A 27,669-nucleotide genomic window follows, 5' to 3' on the forward strand; every position below is an offset into this window, starting at 1 on the left:
ATATTCTTATCAGAAATGAGTTAAATAGTTTACTATGTATATTTATAAACAATATTCCACCCATAATCCCCATGTAAAAAAATAATTATATGCATATTCTTATCAGAAATGGGTTAAATAGGTTACTATGTATATATTTATAAACAATATTCCACCCATAATCCCCATGTAGAAAAATAATTTTATGCATATTTATATCAGAAATAGGTTTAATATGTTCCTATGTAAATTTATAAACAATATTCCACCCATAATCCCCATGTAAAAAAATAATTATTTGCATATTCTTATCAGAAATAGGTTAAATACGTTTCTATGTATATTTATAAACAATATTAAACCCATAATCCCCATATAGAAAAATAATTATATGCATATTCTTATCAGAAATGGGTTAAATAGGTTACTATGTATATTTATAAACAATATTCCACCCATAATCCCCATGTAAGAAAATAATTGTATGCATATTCATATCAGAAATAGGTTTAATATGTTTCTATGTAAATTTATAAACAATATTCAACCCATAATCCCCATATAGCAATACAATTATATGCATATTCATGTCAGAAATAGGTTTAATATGTTGCTATGTAAATTTATAAACAATATTCCATTGATAATGCCCATGTAGAAAAATAATTATATGTATATTCTTATCAGAAATGGGTTAAAAAGGTTCCTATGTATATTTATAAACAATTTTCCACTCTAATCCCCATGTAGAAAAATAATTATATGCATATTCTTATCAGAAATGCTTTAATTAGGTTCCTATGTATATTTATAACTAATATTCCACCCATAACCCCTTATAGAAAAATAATTATATGCATATTCTTATCAGAAATGGGTTAAATAGGGTCCTATGTATATTTATAAACAACATTCCACCAATAATCCCCATGTAGAAAAATAATTATATGCATAGGTGGAATATTGTTTATAAAAAATAAAGGAACCTATTAGGTTCCTATAGGTTTAATGTGTTGCTATGTATATGCATAAACAAAATTTCACCCATAATCCCCATATAGAAAAATAATTATATGCATATACTTATCAGAAATTAGTTAAATAGGTTACTATGTATATTTATAAACAATATACCACACATAATCCCCATGTAGAGAATAATTATATGCATATTCTTATTAGAAATGGAGTAATTAGGTTCCTTTGTATATTTATAAACAATATTCCACCCATAACCTCATATAGAAAAATAATTATATGCATATTCTTATCAGCAATGGGTTAAATAGGTTACTATGTATATTTATAAACAATATTCCACCCGTAATCCCCATGTAGAAAAATAATTATATACATATTCTTATCAGAAATTAGTTAAATAGGTTACTATGTATATTTATAAACAATATTCCACCCATAATCCCCATGTAGTAAAATAATTATATGCATATTCTTATTAGAAATGGGGTAATTAGGTTCCTATGTATATTTATAAACAATATTCCACCAATAATCCCCATGTAGAAAAATAATTATATGCATATTTTTATCAGAAATGGGTTTATTAGTTCCCTATGTATATTTAATGGGATAAATAGGTTACTATGTATATTTAAAAACAGTATTCTACCCATAATCCCTATGAAGAAAAATAATCATATGCATATTCTTATCAGAAATGGGTTAAATAGGTTCCTATGTATATTTATAAACAGTATTCAAAACATAATCCCCATATAGCAAAATAAGTATATGCATATTCATATCAGAAATAGGTTTAATATGTTGCTATGTAAATAATTAAACAATATTCCATCCATAATCCCCATGCAGAAAATTAATTATATGCATATTCTTATGAGAAATGGGTTAAATAGGTTACTATGTATATTTAAAAACAATATTCCACCCATAATCCCTATGTAGAAAAATAATTATATGCATATTCTTATCAGAAATGGGTTAAATAGGTTACTATGTATATTTATAAACAATATTCCACCCGGTATCCCCATGTAGAAAAATAATTATATGCATATTCTTATCAGAGATAAGTTAAATAGGTTACTATGTATATTTATAAACAATATTCCACCCATAATCCCATGTAGAAAATAATTATATGCATATTCTTATTAGAAATGGGATAATTAGGTTCCTATGTATATTTATAAACAATATTCCACCCATAACTATATATAGAAAAATAATTATATGCATATTCTTATCAGAAATGGGTTAAATAGGTTACTATGTATATTTATAAACAAATTTCCACCCATAATCCCCATGTAGAAAAATAATTATATGCATATTCTTATGAGAAATGGGTTAAATAGGTTACTATGTATATTTAAAAAAAATATTCCAACCATAATGCACATATAGAAAAATAATTTTATGCATATTCATATCAGAAATAGGTTTAATACGTTCCTATGAATATTTATAAACAATATTCAACCCATAATCCCCATAAAGAAAAATAATTATATGCATATTCTTATCAGAAATGGGTTAAATAGGTTCCTATGTATATTTATAAACAATATTCCACCCTTAATCCACATGTAGAAAAATAATGATATGCGTATTTTTATCAAAAATAGGTTTAATATGTTGCTATGTATGTTTATGTACAATATTCCACCCAAAATCCCGATGTAGAAAAATAACTATGTGCATATTCTTATCAGAAATTGGTTTAATAGGTTCTTATATATATTTATAAACAATATTCAAAACATAATCCCCAAATAGCAAAATAATTATATACATATTCATATCAGAAATAGGTTTAATATGTTGCTATGTAAATAATTAAACAATATTCCATCCATAATCCCCATGCAGAAAATTAATTATATGCATATTCTTATGAGAAATGAGTTAAATAGTTTACTATGTATATTTATAAACAATATTCCACCCATAATCCCCATGTAGAAAAATAATTATATGAATATTCTTATCAGAAATTGGTTAAATAGGGTACTATGTATATTTATAAACAATATTCAACCCATAATCCCCATATAGAAAAATAATTATATGCATACTCTTATCAGAAATGGGTTAAATAGGTTCCTATGTATATTTATAAACAATTTTCCACTATAATGCCCATGTAGAAAAATAATTATATGCATATTCTTATCAGAAATGAGTTAAATATGTTACTATGTATATTTATATACAATATTCCACCCATAATCCCCATGTAGAAAATAATTATATGCATGTTTTTATTAGAAATGGGGTAATTAGGTTCCTATGTATATTTATAAACAATATTCCACCCATAACTCCATATAGAAAAATAATTATATGCATATTCTTATCAGCAATGGGTTAAATAGGTTACTATGTATATTTATAAACAAAATTCCACCCATAATCCCCATGTAGAAAAATAATTATATGCATATTCTTATCAGAAATGGGTTAAATAGGTTCCTATGAACATTTATAAACAATATTCCACCCATAATTCCCATGTAGAAAAATAATTATATGCATATTCTTATCAGAAATGGGTTAAATATATTCCTATGTATGTTCAACTACAATATTCCATCGATAATCCCCATGTAGAAAAAAAATATATGCATATTCTTATCAGAAAGGGGTTAAACAGGTTCCTATGTATATTTATAAACAATATTCCACCTATAATTCCCATATTGAAAAATAATTATATGAATATTCTTATCAGAAATGGGTTAAATAGGTTACTATGTATATTTATAAACAATATTCCACCCATAATCCCCATGTAGAAAAATAATTTTATGCATATTCATATCAGAAATAGGTTTAATACGTTCCTATGTATATTTATAAACAATATTCAACCCATAATCCTCATAAAGAAAAATAATTATATGCATATTCTTATCAGAAATGGGTTAAATAGGTTCCTATGTATATTTATAAACAATATTCCACCCATAATCCCCATATAGAAAAATAATTATATGCATATTCTTATCAGCAATGGGTTAAATAGGTTACTATGTATATTTATAAACAAAATTCCACCCATAATCCCCATGTAGAAAAATAATTATATGCATATTCTTATCAGAAATGGGTTAAATAGGTTCCTATGAATATTTATAAACAATATTCCACCCATAATTCCCATGTAGAAAAATAATTATATGCATATTCTTATCAGAAATGGGTTAAATATATCCCTATGTATGTTCAACTACAATATTCCATCGATAATCCCCATGTAGAAAAAAAAATATGCATATTCTTATCAGAAAGGGGTTAAACAGGTTCCTATGTATATTTATAAACAATATTCCACCTATAATTCCCATATTGAAAAATAATTATATGAATATTCTTATCAGAAATGGGTTAAATAGGTTAACATGTATATTTATAAACAATATTCCACCCATAATCCCCATGTAGAAAAATAATTTTATGCATATTCATATCAGAAATAGGTTTAATACGTTCCTATGTATATTTATAAACAATATTCAACCCATAATCCTCATAAAGAAAAATAATTATATGCATATTCTTATCAGAAATGGGTTAAATAGGTTCCTATGTATATTTATAAACAATATTCCACCCATAATCCCCATAAAGAAAAATAATTATATGCATATTCTTATCAGAAATGGGTTAAATAGGTTCCTATGTATATTTATAAACAATATTCCACCCTTAATCCACATGTAGAAAAATAATGATATGCGTATTTTTATCAAAAATAGGTTTAATATGTTGCTATGTATGTTTATGTACAATATTCCACCCAAAATCCCGATGTAGAAAAATAACTATGTGCATATTCTTATCAGAAATTGGTTTAATTGGTTCCTATGTATATTGATAAACAATATTCAAAACATAATCCCCATATAGCAAAATAATTATATGCATATTCATATCAGAAATAGGTTTAATATGTTGCTATTTAAATAATTAAACAATATTCCATCCATAATCCCCATGCAGAAAATTAATTATATGCATATTCTTTTTTTTTTTTTTTTTTTTTTTTTATTTTTTTATAACTTTATTTTGGGAGTGCAGATTATACATAGAATTCAACAATGCAGTACAACAGTTATCTGTTTCTTGTTAGTATTTATCACAAACATCAAATAAAAGAATTTTAAGTATATATTGGTTTAACAACAGGCATGTTTCCTTTGAAATGTGCTATTAAGGCAGGTAGTCATAGGTTAACGGTTCCAGTTTGATTTATCCATCAGTGCTGAGGAGAGTGCCCTCCATCCGTAATTAAATAGTAAGCTTAAACTAAGCATAATTCAAGCGAAGGTGTTCCAACGATGCCTTATGACTAACTATGTGACTTCTCAAGGAATCTCACCAGTCTATGCCTGTTATCTGAGTAGCGCTCTGCCATTTTTTTGTGAATTAAGTCTACGTATTGCATTATATAAAAATTATGGTGTTCATTCCCACGAACATAGGATTGGCACCACAATGGAATACTGCAATCCGGGGGTTTTTTCTTATTTTTTTATCCTCTTCCCCCCTTACTGATGGGGAAAAGAGACAAAGGACACTAGTAGTGTCAAAGGGAGAAAAAGGAAGTAAGAATAAGAGGAAACAGAAGTAGAGAAACAAAAAAAAAAAAAAAAAAAAAAGGGAGAGGTAGGTATAGGGCCCTGGAGAGACCGACGACCCGCAGCTCTGAAGCATCCAGGGGTCAGACACCTATGTATACGAGTTGTATTCATCTGAAAAGCGGAACATATTCCAACGTGTCCACCGGGTGCTATGCTCCTCTTCTTTGTCCCCGATAGCAGCTGTGAGGCTCTCCATTTGCTGAATATCAGAGACCCTGCTAAACCATTGTGTCATTGTTGGAATGGACTGTTGCTTCCACATGCTGGGAATACACGCCCTAGCCGCGTTCAAGAGGTGTTTCAGCAAAGATTTGCGATACCTTTTGCTAGACATCGGAGTCAGGTTCAGGAGGACTGCCGCTGGATTGTTCCGCAGAGACACACCAGTGAGTCTGTGAATGATTTCCAACACTTGTCTCCAGAAAGGATCCAAGGCTGGACATTCCCAGAAGACGTGGATCAGTGTGCCAGTTTGTGTACTGCATCTCCAGCACAAAGGGCTGTGCCCCGGGAAAATGGATGCCAGCACCGAAGGGGTCCTGTACCATCGTGTCAGAATTTTGAAGGTAACTTCTTGGTATTTACTACATAAAGAGGATTTATGTGCAAAGAAGAGGATTCGAATCTTTTGTTCTTCTGTAAACGTGATGTTTAGGTCCCTCTCCCACTTCCCCAAGTAAGGGGGATCCTGTTGAGACGTATGGTTCAGTAAAATGTTGTATGAGAGAGAGAGAGATTTTCGAATTGGCTCCTCGCCCATGCACAACTCCTCAAAAGGTGTAGGTTGTCTACAGAAACCCTTGGCTTCTGGAAGGGATCTGAGAAAATGTGACAGCTGTAGGATCTTCCATCTGCCTAGCACGGAGTTGTTAAAGCTAGGGTATGTGTTAGAAGGGTCATTCCAACCCGTCGATCCACAAAAAGTGGAGGCTCTGACTAGACTCCGATCTGAGTGGAGCCGAAAGGATCTATCGGATAGGCCTGGATGGAAATCCGGGTGTCCAATTATGGGTGTCATTGGAGATGGAAAATTGGGCGTCTCCGCCAATTTGGAGTATCTACGGTGTTCCTCCAAGGTGGTATCGAGCAATGGGTGGGCAGGCAAGAATCTAGAAGAGTGAGTTCCACTCCAAGGTAAACCCTCAATAGGAAACTGAATTGTTTCCTGTTCTAATCCAATCCATAGCTTGTGTGATGAGTGTCTGCACCAATCTACAATTCTGTTCATGTGGACTGCTGTGTAATAGAGAGCTGGGTCAGGGAGGCCAACGCCTCCTCTCAGTTTTGGTCTCTGTAATAGGGATCTCTTGAGCCTCGGTGGTTTGCCCTGCCAGACATATCTGACGAATACTGATCGTAACTTACGGAAGAATTCCTGTGGAATCCTAACAGGCAATGCCTGGAGGAGGTAGAGTAGTCTCGGCATGATGTTCATTTTTAATACATTGCATCTGCCGAACCATGAGATCGCCAGTCCCCTCCACCTGTCTAGGTCCATGGAGAACACATTCAGGAGTGGTTGAAAATTGAGATGATAAATGAGGTGTAGGTCAGAGGGGATTTTTGTACCCAAATATTTGATGGCCTGAGGAGACCACCTGAATGGGAAATTACCGCTAACAGAGGCCCGGGAACTAGGGGAGAGAGTGATGTTTAACGCTTCTGACTTTTGGAGGTTAATTTTGAAATCCGATAATTCCCCGTATTTATCTATTGCCGATAGTAAGTTAGGGAGAGACGTATGAGGATCTGAGATGTAGAATAACAGATCGTCCGCATACGCGGCAATTTTATGATGATAAGTACCCGTCTCGAGTCCCTTGATATTCGGATTAAGCCTTATGTGTTGTAATAAGGGCTCTAGTGCCATTATAAAGAGGAGCGGGGAAAGTGGGCATCCTTGCCTCGTGCCTTGCTTATCTTAAAGGGGCTAGAGGTAATCCCATTTACTCTTACTGTTGCCGTGGGGGAGGAATATATGGCGGAAATCCATGATAACATGGGAGCTGGCATGCCAAAACGTCGCAGGGTGGCCAAGAGAAAAGTCCAATTCACCCTGTCAAACGCCTTTTCGGCGTCTGTAGATAACAAAATGAATGGGATGTTGAGGTGTTTAGCTCTAGCCACTACATTGATCGTCCTGATTGTATTATCTCGCGCCTCTCTGTTACGGATAAAGCCTGCTTGGTCTAGAGGGATTATACGTTGGAGAACTGAGCCTATTCGCTCTGCCAGGATTTTTGTGAATAGCTTCAGATCACAATTAAGAAGGGAGATAGGTCTGTAACTCGCGCACATCAGCGGGTCTTTTTCAGGCTTAGGGATGACAGTTATATTGGCTTGCAGGATATCTGAAGGTATGGCGTGATTATCCAATATGGCATTGAAAGCAGTAACGAAGTGAGCTGCCAGTTGAGTTTGGAAAGTCTTATAATAGGTGATGGTGAAACCATCGGGGCCTGGTGCCTTCCCTGTCGGAGTATTTGCTAAAGCTTTTGTGAGCTCATCTGGGGTGATAGGCTGCGAGAGCAAATCAACCTCCTCCTCATTAAGGGAAGGTAGTTTCGCAGCTGCGAGATACGCCTCTATAGATTCCACGCTATTTTGGTTTCGTACCCCCGAGGGAGAGGAATGTAAGTTGTACAGGGCTTCATAGAATACCCTGAAAGACTCCGCCATTTCTGCGGAATCGTGAATCTTGGATCCTGTGGGTGAAGATAAGGCAGTGATGTAGGAAAGGTTGCGTTGGGTCCTTATAGCATTTGCAAGTGTTCTGCTGCACTTATCTCCAAATTCGTAAAAGTTTCTACGTATCCTCAAGAGGTTATTCTTAGCGTGGAACAGAGAATGCTCTCTGATTTGCTCTCGGAGCCTGGTCACTTCTCCCTCCGTGGTTTTATCTGGGTGATGTTTGTGTCGTTTTTCACAGTCATGTAATTTTACTAGCAAGTCAGATAGCATTTTTTCTCTGGCTACTTTGAGTCTGTGACCATGTTTAATAAATATTCCTCTTATATAACATTTATGCGCTGACCAAATAGTTAGCGGATTGGGGACCGATTGTTTGTTACTTTCGAAAAAGAGATTCAGTTCTCGCAGAATGTCCGCTCTCACCTCAGGGTCTTGGATAAGAGATTCGTTTAGACGCCATGGGGCTCTCTTGGGAGTCGGGCGTTTCCAATTTAGGGTCAAAGAGATCGGAGCATGATCTGAAAGAGCGATGTGTCCAATCTGTGCCCCTGAGACAAGTGGAATCGTAGCGTGGGAGACCAGGAAGAGGTCAATCCTGGAATATGAGTTGTGGACAGCCGAGAAAAAGGTGTAATCTCTCTCTTGCGGATGAAGAATCCGCCATATGTCGACTAAGCGATAAGAATGCAGTAGCTCCCTGATTCGGTTCCGACATCGCAGAGAGAGGGCCGAGGATCCCGACGATGTGTCTTTACGGGGATCTATGGTAAGGTTAAGGTCTCCCCCTAACACTAGTGTTCCCTCTGTGAAGGAAGCCAAGGCGTCCAGGCATGATTCAAGCACAGACAATTGGTCTATATTTGGCAAGTACAGGTTCGCAAATGTAAATGTCTGTGACTGGATAGTACCTTTGACAAAAAGGTATCTACCTTCCGGGTCAGCATGGAGGTCCCTCAGCTGCCAAGGCAAAGTTTTAGCCAGGAGGATACTTGTCCCTTTAGACTTTGAGGAAGGTGAAGCACTGTGGTACACTATCGGGAAATGTTTGCTGTGGAGTTTAGGGATACAGTCAGCCCGAAAATGGGTCTCCTGTAGGAACACAATTTGGGGTCTCTGTCTCCAAAGGTCAGAAAGACAACTGGAACGCTTCTCTGGAGCATTTAAGCCTTTCACATTCCAAGATACAAACTTCAGAGACATGTCTGATAGAACGGAGCCGGGTCGCCAGACCTCTCCAGAACCCGGAACTATTAGAGATATATAAAAAAAAAAAAAAAAAAAAAAAAAAGGGGGGAAGGGGGGGAGGGGGAAAATAGATTAGAGTAGAAGAGTTGCAGTGAAAGAGTGGTGAGAGACACAGATAGAGGCAGGAAAAATAAAAAGAAGAATGGAAGGACAAAAAAAAAAAAAAAAAAAAAAGATTGGGGAGAAGCAAGAATAATCTAAAACTCCAATCGGAGAATTACTGCCTAATGGGGCAGCTAGGGCCTAGTTGGGGAAGCGGTAGGGCACTTCAGAGGTCGGGCTCCCGGAACGCGAATCGCCCCCCAGGCCACCTCTCAATAGGAACGGTCCCATCCGGAACCGCCTTGGTATATTAGACTTCATTGAAAAGAGATAGCTCTTTAGAAACACAGAGCATACAACCCTATGACGTTCAGTATTTTATAACACTTCTTAACGTTATAACCAGTAACAATAAAACGTTGAGTAAAGCCTTAGTTAAAAGAACTATATTAAATTCTGATCTCCCGTTATTAGCTCTATTTACTAACTGGATCACTAAACCCACTGGGTCCCATCCAAGGGAGGGCAATCCAAAACTCCTTACCCGAGTCTCCATATCTGTGAAAGTCAGTTTCCATCTGAAACTATCTCAAGGTCCCGAGGTAGGGTAGTTGGTAAGCAGTAGGGGTGGATAAGGGAGGGGGTGAGGAGGGGAAAAGGGGGAGGTAAATGTGGGGGAGGGTGTGAAAAGGGGAAGGGTAGGGAGGGGAGGGAAGTAGTGGACCAATAGTTAGATAATTACCTCTCTATACAGATATTTATCCTTTGTTATTCTAAGAAATTCCAACTCTTGATATCAGCTAGTCCCTCTTTGTCCCCTCTCAGAGGTTAAACTCACTTCAGCGGTAAGCCTCAAAATTATTAAACAGTGTGAACTATTTGTACCCTTTTCTGAGTCTGGTAGTGTGGTACACATATAAACATAAATCAGTGAGGGGTTGCTGAATTATTATCGACAGAGTCTGTTATTTCTAGTTTACAACAATAATGACATATCTGTGTCTTCTTAATGATGATCTCTCCTGTGAGGCCCGCTTACTTGACTGCGTACTTTCCCTCCATTCCTGGAAAGAAAAAAAAAAACCAGGGGGGGGGGGACCAAAACTGTCCAGGATACTGGAGACTTAACTTGTCTCCATGGAGCCCCTAGGCCAGAGAGATACTAAAAAGTCTAACCAGAGCATACGAAAGATAACAACAATAGGCAAGTAAATAGCCAAGTTCAGGCTTCAGAGCGACTTATCTCTGTGAATTCAAGGTTCGTTGTCTTGTGGGGCCAGCGGTCTTCTACGCTGCGACCTGTTGTTGCGTCGAGGTCTTTGAGGTCTGCCCGACGGGTTTCCTGCTGGTATGTTAGTAGTAGGTGTCAGGACAAATGCCAGCCAGTTAGGTAATGCCATTGATGGTAGCCCAAGGGTAGTGAGGAAGGTGGGAACCTCCCTAGGGTGTCGGAGGATGTATGTGCGACCTCCCTTCCTTGCTATCAAATGAAAAGGATGGCCCCACTTGTAGGTGATTCCTTGTTCATTGAATTTCTCCAATAGGGGTTTCATGCAACGACGCATCTGTAGGGTCCTGCGGGAAACATCTGGTAGGAGAGATATCTGGGCTCCATCAAAGTCAATATGCCCTCTACGCCAGGCTCTTTGTAGAATGTCCTCTTTAATAGAGTAATTATGCAGGCAACATAGAACATCTCTAGGCCTGTCCTCCATCGCATTTCTGGGGCCAAGGGTTCTGTGGACCCTGTCTATTGCGATAGGTGTTTCTGTCGGGCGCTCTAAGCAATCATTAAATAGGGCAGTCACTGTCGTTTTTAAGTCCGCTTGCCGGGTCGCTTCTGGCAGACCGCGGATTCTTATGTTACGCCTGCGGCTGCGGTTTTCCTGGTCATCTAGTAACAAGTGTAGCTGTGCGATTTGGTCTGCCATCTCCTCTTTTGTGTCATTTAATTCTGTGAAGCCCTGGCGCAGGGTTGTGGTTTCTTCTTCAATGGAAGTGACTCTTGCGGTGACTGCTGTTACTAATTGCTTAATTCCAGCAATCTCTCCTCGTAACGCTGCCTCCATTCTAAGTGCCACTGAGTCCAGGTCATCTCTTGTGGGCAGCTTTTGCAATAGAGCCCATAATGTCTGTTCTCCAGTAAACATAGATGGGGGCATATGTGCAGGCACAAGCAGTGGGGCAGAGCTCATGGAAGTCTGCTGTAAGATGGGCAGAGGCGCATCAGGGGTTAAGCTCTGTGACTGAGAGCGTTGTATGTCATGTGAATCCCACTGCGGTGTGCAGCTGGGTTCTCCTCCCGGGCTTGTAAATGATGTGAGTGATACTGAGCGGGGGAGGCAGGGGGAAAGGTCGCTGCTCGGTGAGAACGGCAGCATGTCATTACACTGGGCTTGTCTCCCCCCTCCTCCTGTCGGCGCGCCAGGCTCCTCACCTTCGCTTGTGCTCAGCGCCATCTTAGGAATGTCCGGTGTAGAAGCCACTGGCTGTCTCGGCACCAGGTATCTCTCCATTCCGCTCTCCGCTCACACAGCACAGCTGAGCAGTCTTTCCTGGCCAAGAGGATACTCTGAGAGTCCAAAATGTGGGGTTTTTCTGTGTAGGCGATCTGTGAACAAGCCGCGACCCGGGAGCCCTCTGAGAAACACGGCTTCACTCCTCCATGCCGAGACCACGCCCCCCATATGCATATTCTTATCAGAAATGAGTTAAATAGTTTACTATGTATATTTATAAACAATATTCCACCCATAATCCCCATGTAAAAAAAATAATTATATGCATATTCTTATCAGAAATGGGTTAAATAGGTTACTATGTATATATTTATAAACAATATTCCACCCATAATCCCCATGTAGAAAAATAATTTTATGCATATTCATATCAGAAATAGGTTTAATACGTTCCTATGTATATTTATAAACAATATTCAACCCATAATCCTCATAAAGAAAAATAATTATATGCATATTCTTATCAGAAATGGGTTAAATAGGTTCCTATGTATATTTATAAACAATATTCCACCCATAATCCCCATATAGAAAAATAATTATATGCATATTCTTATCAGCAATGGGTTAAATAGGTTACTATGTATATTTATAAACAAAATTCCACCCATAATCCCCATGTAGAAAAATAATTATATGCATATTCTTATCAGAAATGGGTTAAATAGGTTCCTATGAATATTTATAAACAGTATTCCACCCATAATTCCCATGTAGAAAAATAATTATATGCATATTCTTATCAGAAATGGGTTAAATATATTCCTATGTATGTTCAACTACAATATTCCATCGATAATCCCCATGTAGAAAAAAAAATATGCATATTCTTATCAGAAAGGGGTTAAACAGGTTCCTATGTATATTTATAAACAATATTCCACCTATAATTCCCATATTGAGAAATAATTATATGAATATTCTTATCAGAAATGGGTTAAATAGGTTAACATGTATATTTATAAACAATATTCCACCCATAATCCCCATGTAGAAAAATAATTTTATGCATATTCATATCAGAAATAGGTTTAATACGTTCCTATGTATATTTATAAACAATATTCAACCCATAATCCTCATAAAGAAAAATAATTATATGCATATTCTTATCAGAAATGGGTTAAATAGGTTCCTATGTATATTTATAAACAATATTCCACCCATAATCCCCATATAGAAAAATAATTTTATGCATATTCATATCAGAAATAGGTTTAATATGTTCCTATGTAAATTTATAAACAATATTCAACCCATAATCCCCATAAAGAAAAATAATTATATGCATATTCTTATCAGAAATGGGTTAAATAGGTTCCTATGTATATTTATAAACAATATTCCACCCTTAATCCACATGTAGAAAAATAATGATATGCGTATTTTTATCAAAAATAGGTTTAATATGTTGCTATGTATGTTTATGTACAATATTCCACCCAAAATCCCGATGTAGAAAAATAACTATAGCAATACAATTATATGCATATTCATGTCAGAAATAGGTTTAATATGTTGCTATGTAAATTTATAAACAATATTCCATTGATAATGCCCATGTAGAAAAATAATTATATGTATATTCTTATCAGAAATGGGTTAAAAAGGTTCCTATGTATATTTATAAACAATTTTCCACTCTAATCCCCATGTAGAAAAATAATTATATGCATATTCTTATCAGAAATGCTTTAATTAGGTTCCTATGTATATTTATAACTAATATTCCACCCATAACCCCTTATAGAAAAATAATTATATGCATATTCTTATCAGAAATGGGTTAAATAGGGTCCTATGTATATTTATAAACAACATTCCACCAATAATCCCCATGTAGAAAAATAATTATATGCATAGGTGGAATATTGTTTATAAAAAATAAAGGAACCTATTAGGTTCCTATAGGTTTAATGTGTTGCTATGTATATGCATAAACAAAATTTCACCCATAATCCCCATGTAGAAAAATAATTATATGCATATACTTATCAGAAATTAGTTAAATAGGTTACTGTGTATATTTATAAACAATATACCACACATAATCCCCATGTAGAGAATAATTATATGCATATTCTTATTAGAAATGGAGTAATTAGGTTCCTTTGTATATTTATAAACAATATTCCACCAATAACCCCATATAGAAAAATAATTATATGCATATTCTTATCAGCAATGGGTTAAATAGGTTACTATGTATATTTATAAACAATATTCCACCCGTAATCCCCATGTAGAAAAATAATTATATACATATTCTTATCAGAAATTAGTTAAATAGGTTACTATGTATATTTATAAACAATATTCCACCCATAATCCCCATGTAGTAAAATAATTATATGCATATTCTTATTAGAAATGGGGTAATTAGGTTCCTATGTATATTTATAAACAATATTCCACCAATAATCCCCATGTAGAAAAATAATTATATGCATATTTTTATCAGAAATGGGTTTATTAGTTCCCTATGTATATTTAATGGGATAAATAGGTTACTATGTATATTTAAAAACAGTATTCTACCCATAATCCCTATGAAGAAAAATAATCATATGCATATTCTTATCAGAAATGGGTTAAATAGGTTACTATGTATATTTATAAACAATATTCCACCCATAATCCCTATGTAGAAAAATAATTATATGCATATTCTTATCAGAAAAGGGTTACATATGTTCCTATGTATATTTATAAACAATATTCCACCAATAATCCCCATATTGAAAAATAATTTTATGCATATTCTTATCAAAAATGGGTTAAATAGGTTACTATGTATATTTATAAACATTATCCCACCCATAATCCCCATGTAAGAAAATAATTTTATGCATATTCATATCAGAAATAGGTTTAATATGTTTCTATGTAAATTTATACACAATATTCAACCCATAATCCCCATATAGCAATACAATTATATGCATATTCATGTCAGAAATAGGTTTAATATGTTGCTATGTAAATTTATAAACAATATTCCATTCATAATGCCCATGTAGAAAAATAATTATATGCATATTCTTATCAGAAATGCTTTAATTAGTTTCCTATGTATATTTATAACCAATATTCCACCCATAACCCCTTATGGAAAAATAATTATATGCATATTCTTATCAGAAATGGGTTAAATAGGGTCCTATGTATATTTATAAACAATATTCCACCAATAATCCCCATGTAGAAAAATAATTATATGCATAGGTGAAATATTGTTTATAAATATACAAAGGAACCTATTAGGTTCCTATAGGTTTAATGTGTTGCTATTTATATTCATAAACAAAATTTCACCCATAATCCCCATGTAGAAAAATAATTATATGCATATTCTTATCAGAAAGGGGTTAAACAGGTTCCTATGTATATTTATAAACAATATTCCACCTATAATCCCCATACTGAAAAATAATTATATGAATATTCTTATCAGAAATGGGTTAAATAGGTTACTATGTATATTTATAAACAATATTCAACCCATAATCCCCATATAGAAAAATAATTATATGCATATTCTTATCAGAAATGGGTTAAATAGGTTCCTATGTATATTTATAAACAATTTTCCACTATAATCCCCATGTAGAAAAATAATTATATGCATAGTCTTATCAGAAATGCTTTAATTAGGTTCCGATTTATATTTATAAACAATATTACACCCATAACCCCAGATAGAAAAATAATTTATGCATATTCTTATCAGAAATGAGTTAAATAGGTTCCTATGTATATTTATAAACAATATTCCACCATAATCCCCATATAGAAAAATAATTATATGCATATTCTTATTAGAAATGGGTTAAAAAGGTTACTATGTATATTCATAAACAATATTCCACCCTTAATCCACATGTAGAAAAATAATTACATGCATATTCTTATCAGAAATGCTTTAAATAGGTTCCTATGTATATTTATAACCAATATTCCACCCATAACCCCTCATAGAAAAATAATTATATGCATATTCTCATCAGAAATGGGTTAAATAGGGCCCTATGTATATTTATAAACAATATCCCACCAATTATCCCCATGTAGAAATATAATTATATGAATAGTCTTATCAGAAATGCTTTAATTAGGTTCCTATTTATATTTATAAACAATATTACACCCATAACCACAGATAGAAAAATAATTATAGGCATATTCTTATCAGAAATGGGTTAAATAGGTTCCTATGTATATTTATAAACAATATTCCACCCATAATCCCCATATAGAAAAATAATTATATGCATATTCTTATCAGAAATTGGTTAAATAGGTTCCTATGTATATTTATAAACAATATTCCACCAATAATCCCCATGTAGAAAAATAATTATATGCATATTTTTATCAGAAATTGGTTAATTAGTTTCCTATGTATATTTAATGGGTTAAATAGGTTACTATATATATTTATAAACAATATTCCACCCATAATCCCTATGTAGAAAAATAATTATATGCATATTCTTATCAGAAATGGATTACATATGTTCCTATGTATATTTATAAACAATATTCCACCTATAATCCCCAAATTGAACAATAATTTTATGCATATTCTTATCAGAAATGGGTTAAATAGGTTACTATGTATATTTATAAACAATATTCCACCCATAATCCCCATGTAAGAAAATAATTTTATGCATATTCATATCAGAAATAGGTTTAATATGTTTCTATGTAAATTTATAAACAATATTCAACCCATAATCCCCATATAGCAATACAAGTATATGCATATTCATGTCAGAAATAGGTTTAATATGTTGCTATGTAAATTTATAAACAATATTCCATTCATAATGCCCATGTAGAAAAATAATTATATGTATATTCTTATCAAAAATGGGTTAAATAGGTTCCTATGTATATTTATAAACAATTTTGCACTCTAATCCCCATGTAGAAAAATAATTATATGCATATTCTTTTCAGAAATGCTTTAATTAGGTTCCTATGTATATTTATAACTAATATTCCACCCATAACCCCTTATAGAAAAATAATTATATGCATATTCTTATCAGAAATGGGTTAAATAGGGTCCTATGTATATTTATAAACAATATTCCACCAATAATCCCCATGTAGAAAAATAATTATATGCATAGGTGGAATATTGTTTATAAATATACAAAGGAACCTATTAGGTTCCTATAGGTTTAATGTGTTGCTATGTATATCCATAAACAAAATTTCACCCATAATCCCCATGTAGAAAAATAATAATATGCATATTCTTATGAGAAATGGGTTAAATAAGTCACTATGTATATTTAAAAACAATATTCCACCCAAAATCCCTATGTAGAAAAATAATTATATGCATATTCTTATCAGAAATGAGTTAAATAGGTTACTATGTATATTTATAAACAATATTCCACCCATAATCCCCATGTAGAGTATAATTATATGCATATTCTTATTAGAAATGGAGTAATTAGGTTCCTATGTATATTTATAAACAGTATTCCACCCATAACCCCATATAGAAAAATAATTATATGCATATTCTTATCAGCAATGGGTTAAATAGGTTACTATGTATATTTATAAACAATATTCCACCCGTAATCCCCATGTAGAAAAATAATTATATGCATATTCTTATCAGAAATGAGTTAAATAGGTTACTATGTATATTTATAAACAATATTCCACCCATAATGCCCGTGTAGTAAAATAATTATATGCATATTCTTATTAGAAATGGGGTAATTAGGTTCCTATGTATATTTATAAACAATATTCCACCAATAATCCCCATGTAGAAAAATAATTATATGCATATTTTTATCAGAAATGGGTTTATTAGTTTCCTATGTATATTTAATGGGATAAATAGGTTTCCTTAATGCTCACGCCCTCTGCACGAGGAACACCTCCACCGCGCCAATGTCACCCCAAAATATCTTCAAGAACACTAAATAAATAAATAAATAAGTAAATATACACCAGTGACAGTGATCAAATTAAAATAAACTAGTGAACACAAAGAAATATATATATAGAGCTGCCCCCTTAAAATCACAGAATAAGTCAATAGTTGATTTAATCCTAAATATCAGTTAAAAACCTAAAAGGGTAAACTGACACATAGGGTAAATTGGAAGGCGCTAAAAAATAATCCAGATATACCTTGCAGTGTACAATATTGATGACAATCTCTATTGGTCACTAGGTATAAAATAATAAAGGTGTAATCTACAGTATATAATGGTGATAATACCCTCTATTAGTGAATCAATCACCTAAGTGTAGCACGCCTCTATTAATCAATCTATTAATAAAATAGTGACAATGAAATGTGAATCAAATATCCCACACAGATGATTCCTCAGTGATAAATGTCAAATGATGAGTAACTTCGTGCTTCTTCCACCTCACCTCATCACTATTTTATATCACCTGCAGCCTGTTTGGAGGCTGGTTTCATTCATGGACTGTATATGGAGTTTTTAACTTTTGCAGCATGAATTGAAATGTTTGCACGAGTTTATTTTTCTAGTTGCTGTCACTTTTATATATGTGTGTAATTATTCATATGGTCACACTATACATTTTGAAAGTTTTATTCTATTTTATGTTTACAGGTTTATATATTTTTGTGGTCTACTATTAACCCAGTGTGCTACATTTAGGTGATTGGTTCACCAATAGAGGGTGCCACCACTATTGTACACTGGAAAGTGTGCCCTTACTGGTTACACCCAATTAACCCATTGATTAATAGAGGCGTGCTACACTTAGGTGATTGATTCACTAATAGAGGGTATTATCACCATTATATACTGTAGATTACACCTTTATTATTTTATACCTAGCGACCAATAGAGATTGTCATCAATATTGTACACTGCAAGGTATATATGGATTATTTTTGAGCGCCTTCCAATTTACCCTATGTGTCGGTTTACCCTTTTAGGTTTTTAACTGATATTTAGGATTAAATCAACTATTGACTTATTCTGTGATTTTAAGGGGGCAGCTCTATATATATATTTCTTTGTGTTCACTAGTTTATTTTAATTTGATCACTGTCACTGGTGTATATTTACTTATTTATTTATTTAGTGTTCTTGAAGATATTTTGGGGTGACATTGGCGCGGCGGAGGTGTTCCTCGTGCAGAGGGCGTTAGCATTAAGGATACCTATTTGTTTTAGTCTTTATTTTAGTGTACCACTCGCAGCCATGGATGCATTTAATTTCTTAACGAATAGACAACTTAGCCCCGAATCTGTCTTTTCCAATGATCAACCAATGATCGAATATGAGGAAGATCTTTCGGTGTTATTAAAAACCCTTGATGGTCTACTGGAGAAGCAAATTAAAACGTGGTGGGATGTGTTCACATTTGAGCACTACTGCAGGGAGAATCTCATCTTCAGAAGTTTAAGATGGGAGGTATCTCCACAGGATGGTCTTAATGACCAGCCATTTATGAAGGAATGGCTGGAATTTTTTAACAAAGCAGGAAAGGAATTACAGGCATTAGTCCTGAAAAGGAAACAAATTAAGTTGAAGATGTTGAATGAAAAAATTAAGGATTTACAGGATAAATTAGAACCAATGAAGGATACCAATCAAATGAAGGATTTTAACATTAATATTAAGAAGAAATTATAAAAAATTGATCGAGAAACCCAAAAGAAGAAAGTGAAAAAGTATAATAGGGATGCCAATGATTTTAAAACTAACAGAATCTATGCGTGGGAGGTATCATTAGAGAACAACAATGCTGACCCAGCTGCCAACATCAATGCGGCAGGGGGGACTAGCATTCCCCCCACTAAACCTGAGAGTAAGAAGAATTTAGTGAATAAAGTTAAAGGTGGAAATGAGGGTATGAACCCTAAACCCAATGAGAGAGGGCGTAGTGTAGGGGGTGATCAATATGAAAGGGAATATTATCGTTCCCCCATTCCCCCAGACCTCCAGTGCAGTGGAGGGATGGGCATTCATCAGGGTATTCTAATAATTACCCATCCTCTAGAGATTATGGGAATAATTTTCCACAAGATCATAGGCAGTGGCAACATCACCCTCCACCTTACCAATACTCTGAAGGTTATGGTGATATCCCCCTATATAATAGGTTCTCACCGTTGGAAAGGGAAGAGCGTCCTGGCTATGCTCCTTTTTTAGGACAACGGGGGAGGGGAGGGGGGACACCGAGGGGGCACCCCAGGGGCTCCCATCAGACAGGTACCCCCCCTAGGAGTCGACAGGGGAATTATGCCCACCCAAGGAGAAGGAGGGGGTGTAAGGCAGGAAAATCCAAGAAACCCAAGGAAACGACTGAGGGATGCGTAAAAACTGGGATATATAATCTTAGCAGTGTGGAACTCAATCATAAAGAACTGAACATTTTAAATCTGGGTTTAAAATGCGCCCCTAAAAGGGAAATGAATAAATTTGATGTGTATATTGATGCACACAAATTTATTAGAATGATGAATATCAAAAAATATTTCCTAAGTCATCCGGTGGAATCCTCTGAGAGATCTAGGGTACCTCCAAATAGGGTTGACACGGGATTGAGGAATAAATCTATCTTTAATCCCCAAAACCCAAGCAATCACTTCATTGAGGTTTTTAAGAGCTTGGTATTGAGTGATATTGAGAAGCTAGTTCCACGTAAGGGTGTCAATCCCTACTATATTAGGGAGGGCCTCAGATCCCTAGAAGATAAAAAGAATGTGATAATACGCCCAGCTGACAAGGGGGGGGAGTGTGGTTTTGTTAGATAAAACATTCTACCTGAACCAATTGCTAGAACTGGTAGGAGACAGAACCACATATAGAAAATTACCTGCTGATCCAACGGATGCATATAAAGTGCAGTTATCAGCTCTGGTAGAATGGGGCTTTAGGATGGATGCACTTAACGCTAAAGAAAAGAGGTATCTAATCCCTAGTGTGTGCAGAATCCCTGTCATATACACCTTACCTAAGGTGCACAAGAACATACAGTGCCCACCGCCTCGACCGATTGTTAACGGAATCGGTTCTGTTACGGCAAGATTGGGGGAGTTTTTAGATAAATTTCTCCAACCAAGTGTCAAGGACACCAGGGCATACTTGAAAGACACGAGTGACCTTTTGACACTACTCAATGATGTCAAATTGGAGGCCTCGTCAACAGTGTATTTGGTAACGGCTGATGTAGCCTCCTTATACACTATTATACAACACGAGGATGCGGCTTTGGCCCTGAATTGGGCCTTAAGTAAGAGAGATGACATCCCCAGTGTACAGAAAAGATTTTTGGGACAGGCACTGGATTTTTGTATGTCCCACAATTATTTCTGGTGTGATGGACACTTCTACTCCCAACAGGTTGGCGTGGCGATGGGAGCCAAATATTCTCCCAGCCTCGCCAACCTGTTTATGGCAGAGTGGGAGGACAGAAAAGTGTTTAGCCAGAGAAGACCCCAACTATTATTTTATCGGCGATTCATTGATGACCTCTTGTTCATTTGGGAGGGGACAGAGGAATCGCCCATTGATTTTCTACAAGAGCTTAATAACAACTCTAACAATATTAAATTGGAACATCAGATTAGCAATTTATCAGTCAATTTTCTGGATGTGACTATTGAGAGACAGGGCAATTCACTAAAAACCAAAGTTTATTTCAAGCCGACTGACCAAAATAGCTTCTTATCAATAAGAAGCGGCCACCATCCGGCTTGGATAAGAAATATTCCAAAGGGGCAGATGTTACGTATACGGCGGAATTGTACAGAATTGGAGGATTTTTTTGAACAAGCAGATGTTCTCAAAAACAAATTCCTACAAAGAGGTTATCGGGAGGATGAACTAAATAAAATCACCCAAGAGGTGGCATTAGTACCCAGGGAACAATGCCTGAAGAAATCTGAGAATACACCCAGTGACAATAAGCATCAATTTGGTTTCATTTCCGGATTTCATTGCCAGTATAAGGACATTGAAAATATTTTCAGAAGATACTGGCACATTTTATGTAAGGATAGGCATCTGGGAGAGGTGTTACCGAACCGGCCAATATTTATTTATAGGAAAGCCCCGAGCTTCGGTGACCATGTAGTTAAGAGGATATTGGACCCACCTGGGAGGAATCCGCTGAAATTTAACTTCAGAGGTTTCTACAGTTGCAGGAGATGTATTTGTTGTAGGACCGTTAGAGTCAACCACAGAGGAGTGACTAATGTAACCAATAGGGATGGGGAATCCTTTGAAATTAAGGAATTTAGCACATGTAATTCATCACATGTTGTCTATCTTATGTGGTGCCCGTGTGGCCTTCTGTATGTAGGGAGGACGAAGAGATTGTTGAGGATTAGGATTTCAGAACATCTAACCAACATAAAGAATGGTTATGTTGCCTTGTGAGAAGATGGCTGCTTAACCCACAAGCTCCGACAGACCGAAGCCAACTTTTCGATTTCTCTGGGGTCTTCAGCTACATCCTCTCTCACAATTATGGGAACATCTTCCCGCACATCCTCGGCATCTAGATCTCGCTCTCCGAGAGACATTCACGGACCTGTCAGCCAGAATATCCCGGAGATCTTCCGGACACAGAGATCCAACATGGCGGCATCTTCCTCAGCTGCAACTCCCGCTCAGTCACTCGCAGGGATCACCCTCACCCCCACCGAACTACCCCCCGCTATTCCTGCTGGCACCCAGCCACCAATACAACAGCCAAGCCTGAATGACCTCCACACAATAGCGGCCGATATTAAAAACACGCTATTTGCGGCCATCACGGATCTACGCCACGAAATACAGGCCATAACGGGCAGAGTGCTTGAAGTAGAACGCACTGCAGCACAACAACACACCGCTATCCGAAAAGTGAACCATACAGTGGACACACATACCTTGCAGCTTCGGGATCTACAAAGACATGTGGAGGACCTCGACAACCGAGGAAGACGTCATAACCTGAGAGTCAGAGGCCTCCCCGAATCCGTTGCGCCTGATCGTGTACGAGCAACGGTGACAGAGCTGTTCAACCAACTCCTCGATCAGCCCCGCCAGAAGCCCATTGCTATGGAGCGTATTCACAGAGCGCTGAGACCACGCGGCAGAGACTCTGACCCTCCGAGAGACATCGTATGCCACATAGATGACTTCCAGATTAAAGAAGACATCCTCCGGAAAGCCCGCTCCAAGACTCGACTAATGTATGAGAGACACACTATTCATGTCTATCAAGACCTTTCGGCAATCACGCTCAGGCACCGCAAGGATCTTCGTCCCCTGCTAGATGTGCTGCGAGCAAAAGAAATACCATACCGATGAAAATTCCCATTCGGTCTTTCGGCCTCCCATCAAGGACGCACGGCCCTCCTATGAGTCCCTGAGGAATTGGAAGACTTTTGCCTGACTCTGGATATCCCGCTAGTAGAGGTTCCGAACTGGTACGCGGACTTCCACATCCCTGCTCCGCACCGCCATCAAGCCAGAGAAGAAGCGATGGAGACGCAAGACACCCGGTTCCGGAGACGACGCTCGCCATCTACACCGAGATCAAATCCAGCGTTAATGTTCCAGCAACAACTTCCGAACACCATGACGACTCCGTTACCTCGTAGAGCACGCAGGGACCGCTAAGCTATCCTACTGTCATATATGCCTAGGACTAGCAGATAAGTGCCTTTGCCTCCTGTTCTCTACTACTAACATTTTTTACCTGCATGCCTTTTTCCAACCTGTATACTTCAAAATCACCCCTGCTTACCAGTATACCTATTCGATACCTTTATTGTAAATCCTTATAGCACAGTATAGCCTCTCATTTTATGCTAGGCGGGGATACCTGCTCCAGGTTAGCGGACCGACTTACTGTGCGGCTGCAGCATCTCTCCCCTGTACTGGCAATGCTATCTACAGCCAGATCGAGATCGCTGCCTCTACACCATGTGTGCCTTTTATTTCCACATCCATAATAGGATGTAGATCCTTCATAAACATATAGGGTCCCGTGTTCACATCCCTATTGGCAATGCGGTACATGTCTACACGACTTTTACGTGTCCCCATTAAAGCTGAATGACCTAAACCCCAATATACGGTTTATCTTTCCACCGGGACTTCATACTGGGACACAAACGCATCTCCGCTGTACCATCCTCAGCGATATCCGACTGTTTCACACGAGACATGCTCGATAAACCCTATATATTCAAGCACATGACCCTCACTCACTATAACCCTTATACAAGGGAGGGGGAATAACAATAACAAAAAAAAAAAAAAAAATCTTACTAAAAATAAAATTAATAATTCTTGATGACCGCCTAACATGACAACGTTCTATATACCCAGCGCCTTTCTGACCCGGCGCCAATTTAGAACGCAATCGGTCGGTCGTGCATAAGTTACCAATAAGTTTGCCCCCTGGTTCCACCTCCAAAGTAACCCCCTCCCTTAGGCTGAGGCACCTACATGACTACTACACAGGCACTGCAACACCTTACTGGCTAAGTGATATTGTTATACTATCACTGACTTCAAGCCCTCCTGGGTACTTCTCAATATGTGTTCCCGGTTGGATTTACATTTATGATTGCTCGTTACTTTAGAGATGTTACTAATTTACCTTTTAACATTACTGTTCACATATTGATATGTTGATAGTCTCTACTCACAATACTACTCTATGGTATTGACACGATGCAGTATTAAAATTCAGAAGTATGACAACGGACTACCCCACGCTTGACACCCACATCTGAATTCCACTGCACCCGTGCATCTACAGATCAAGACCCAATACACATCCTACTACCAATAATACGATCCAAGCCATATTTCTCCATTCGAACCAAACTGCACTGTTCTCCCCACATGCTCCCGTACATACGCAATGGCTTCCCACCTGTCGGTTCATCTTCTCACTTAGTCTCCTCTTCGAACATCAAGCCACTTCCCACACAGTGGTACTCCTGACGACAACTATAAAATTATAGTAACCTTTGTTGTACCCCACTGATCTTTTTCGGCTACTCCGCGTTTGCGGACGATACCCTACTTGGACACGTGAGACGATTCTCACCTGTCGCCGAAACCTACCCAGACCGTTTCCATACCCGCTCACCTACACCCCTTGATCCTCCACCCCGACCCACAACAATAACTGACTCTAATCCTCTAATTCCTAAGCTAACCTGCCAGAACATCTACCTATTGCTCTCCACTTCCTCACCTCTAACACAACACTAGAGACCAGCTTAAACTCAGTCCGAAGGACTCTGGTTACAGCGATAACAATGACCCCTACAAAGACCACTACTGACAAGCTCCCTATCAAGATCATCTCGCTAAACGCGAGAGGACTTAATATTCCAGAGCGACGATCCCAACTACTCCTTACTATGCAACGCAGCAAAGCGGATATAGTATTCCTACAGGAAACGCACTTCCGCACTGATGCGATACCAAAACTAAAAAACCAATACTACCCTACTACATTTCACGCCACTTCCCTAACATCCAAATTGAAGGGTGTCTCAATACTTTTGTCGAAGCATTGCCCCCTCCAACTCACGGACACACTGACTGACGTGGAAGGCCGATACCTCTTCATTAAGGGGGTGCTTTTCGGCAAAAAAATCACGTTCGCAAACATATATGCTCCTAACTCCCACCAAGTGAAATTCTTCCGTGATATCGCCAATGCTCTCCTTACATTTCAAGAAGGCATTCTAATCCTGGGTGGAGACCTTAACGTCCCCTTAAACCCAATCCAAGACACCTCTACAGGTACATCCTCCCTCCCCTATGCTGCTCTGAAAGCCATCAAATCACAACTCCAATTGTTGCTCTTACATGATTCTTGGCGTTTCCTAAACCCCAACGGCAGAGACTACACTTTTTTCTCGGCTCCCCACAATAAATATTCTAGGATCGATTACATGTTCATAACACAAAATGACCTAACTATCCTGCAGCACGCATCCATAGATCCAATGTTTCTCTCTGACCACCATCCTATTTCCATGACCATTGCATTCCCAGAAATACACCCTCGCCCACAACACTGGAAATTGGGCCCTTCCTTGCTCACGGACCCAGCAATGCTAGCGGAGGTCGAACTACACATCAAACAGTACTTTGCAGAGAACAAACCCACTGACACCTCCCCTCTATCACCTGGGAAGCCCACAAATGCGTAATAAGGGGCATCCTAATAGCAGCCACATCCAGACGTCGTAAAGAAAAAAAACAACACCTCCTAGGCCTCTTAAACAGAATAAAGACACTGGAAAACGCTCATAAACGATCACAAGTACTGGCCATGTTACAACCCCTTTTACAAGCTAGAAACGAACTTTTAGAACTATTGGGTAAACAAATTAAACGTAAATACATTCTCTCCCAACGCGTATTCTACGAATATAGCAATAAAGCTGGACGGCTACTAGCGAGAGCCTTACAGGCCAAAAAAACGACCACTACGGTGCATTCCCTGACAGATTCCAAAGGCCGTAAGTTAACCACTACCCCAGACATAGCCGAACACTTTGTCACTTACTACTCGCAATTATACAATTTGCCACCTGCGTGCTCACCCACAGAAGTAGATTCGAGACAACAAGCTATCAGGGATTTCTTGCAGCAATACAGCCCCGCCCCAATCTCAACGTCCTTAGTGCAGCAACTAAACGACCCCTTGACGACTGAGGAAGCTGCCGTAGCGCTGAAACAAATGAAATCAGGCAAAAGCCCAGGTCCCGACGGATTGACTACGGGCTACTACAAATCATTTGCTACTTTCCTTACCCCCTTTTTTCTCACAGCGTTTAATTCCCTCGCATCACCTATCGAACCCCCTCGAGATCTACTCGCGGCTTACATAACAGTGATCCCAAAACCAGGAAAAGACCCCTCCGCAGTCACAAATTATAGACCTATTTCACTGCTGAACGTTGACCTCAAGTGGTATGCCAAAATGCTTGCTAATCGACTGCTCCCTCTGCTCCCCCAATGGATAGATTTGGACCAAGTCGGTTTCATACCAGGCAGAGAAGCGAGAGATAACACACTTAAGGCTATTAATGTGCACCACTGGCTAACAACTCAGCAGCAACAGGGTTTTTTACTGTCCCTTGACGCAGAAAAGGCATTCGATAGAGTGGCCTGGGACTACATGTCAGAAGCCCTTCGATTCCTGGGCCTCCCCCCACGTATGCTGCAATACATACTTGCCCTTTATGCTAATCCCACTGCTAAGGTGAGAGTAAATGGCCACCTATCGAATGCCTTTACAATCTCTAATGGGACGCACCAAGGGTGTCCACTCTCCCCAATAATCTTTGTTCTTACTCTAGAACCGATGCTCAGACGTCTCAGAACAAACCCTGACATAAAAGGGATAGATATCGGAAATCACACCTACAAAATAGCCGCGTACGCGGATGACATCCTCCTCTTTCTTACTGAACCTCTCACCACAATCCCAAACTTACTTAAAGACTTCCACACTTTCAATTATTTAACGAACCTCAAAATTAACTTTACAAAATCTGACGCCCT

This window comes from Aquarana catesbeiana, linkage group LG01, assembly GCF_042186555.1.
Source record: "Aquarana catesbeiana isolate 2022-GZ linkage group LG01, ASM4218655v1, whole genome shotgun sequence".
In the NCBI taxonomy this organism is placed as follows: Eukaryota; Metazoa; Chordata; class Amphibia; order Anura; family Ranidae; genus Aquarana; species Aquarana catesbeiana.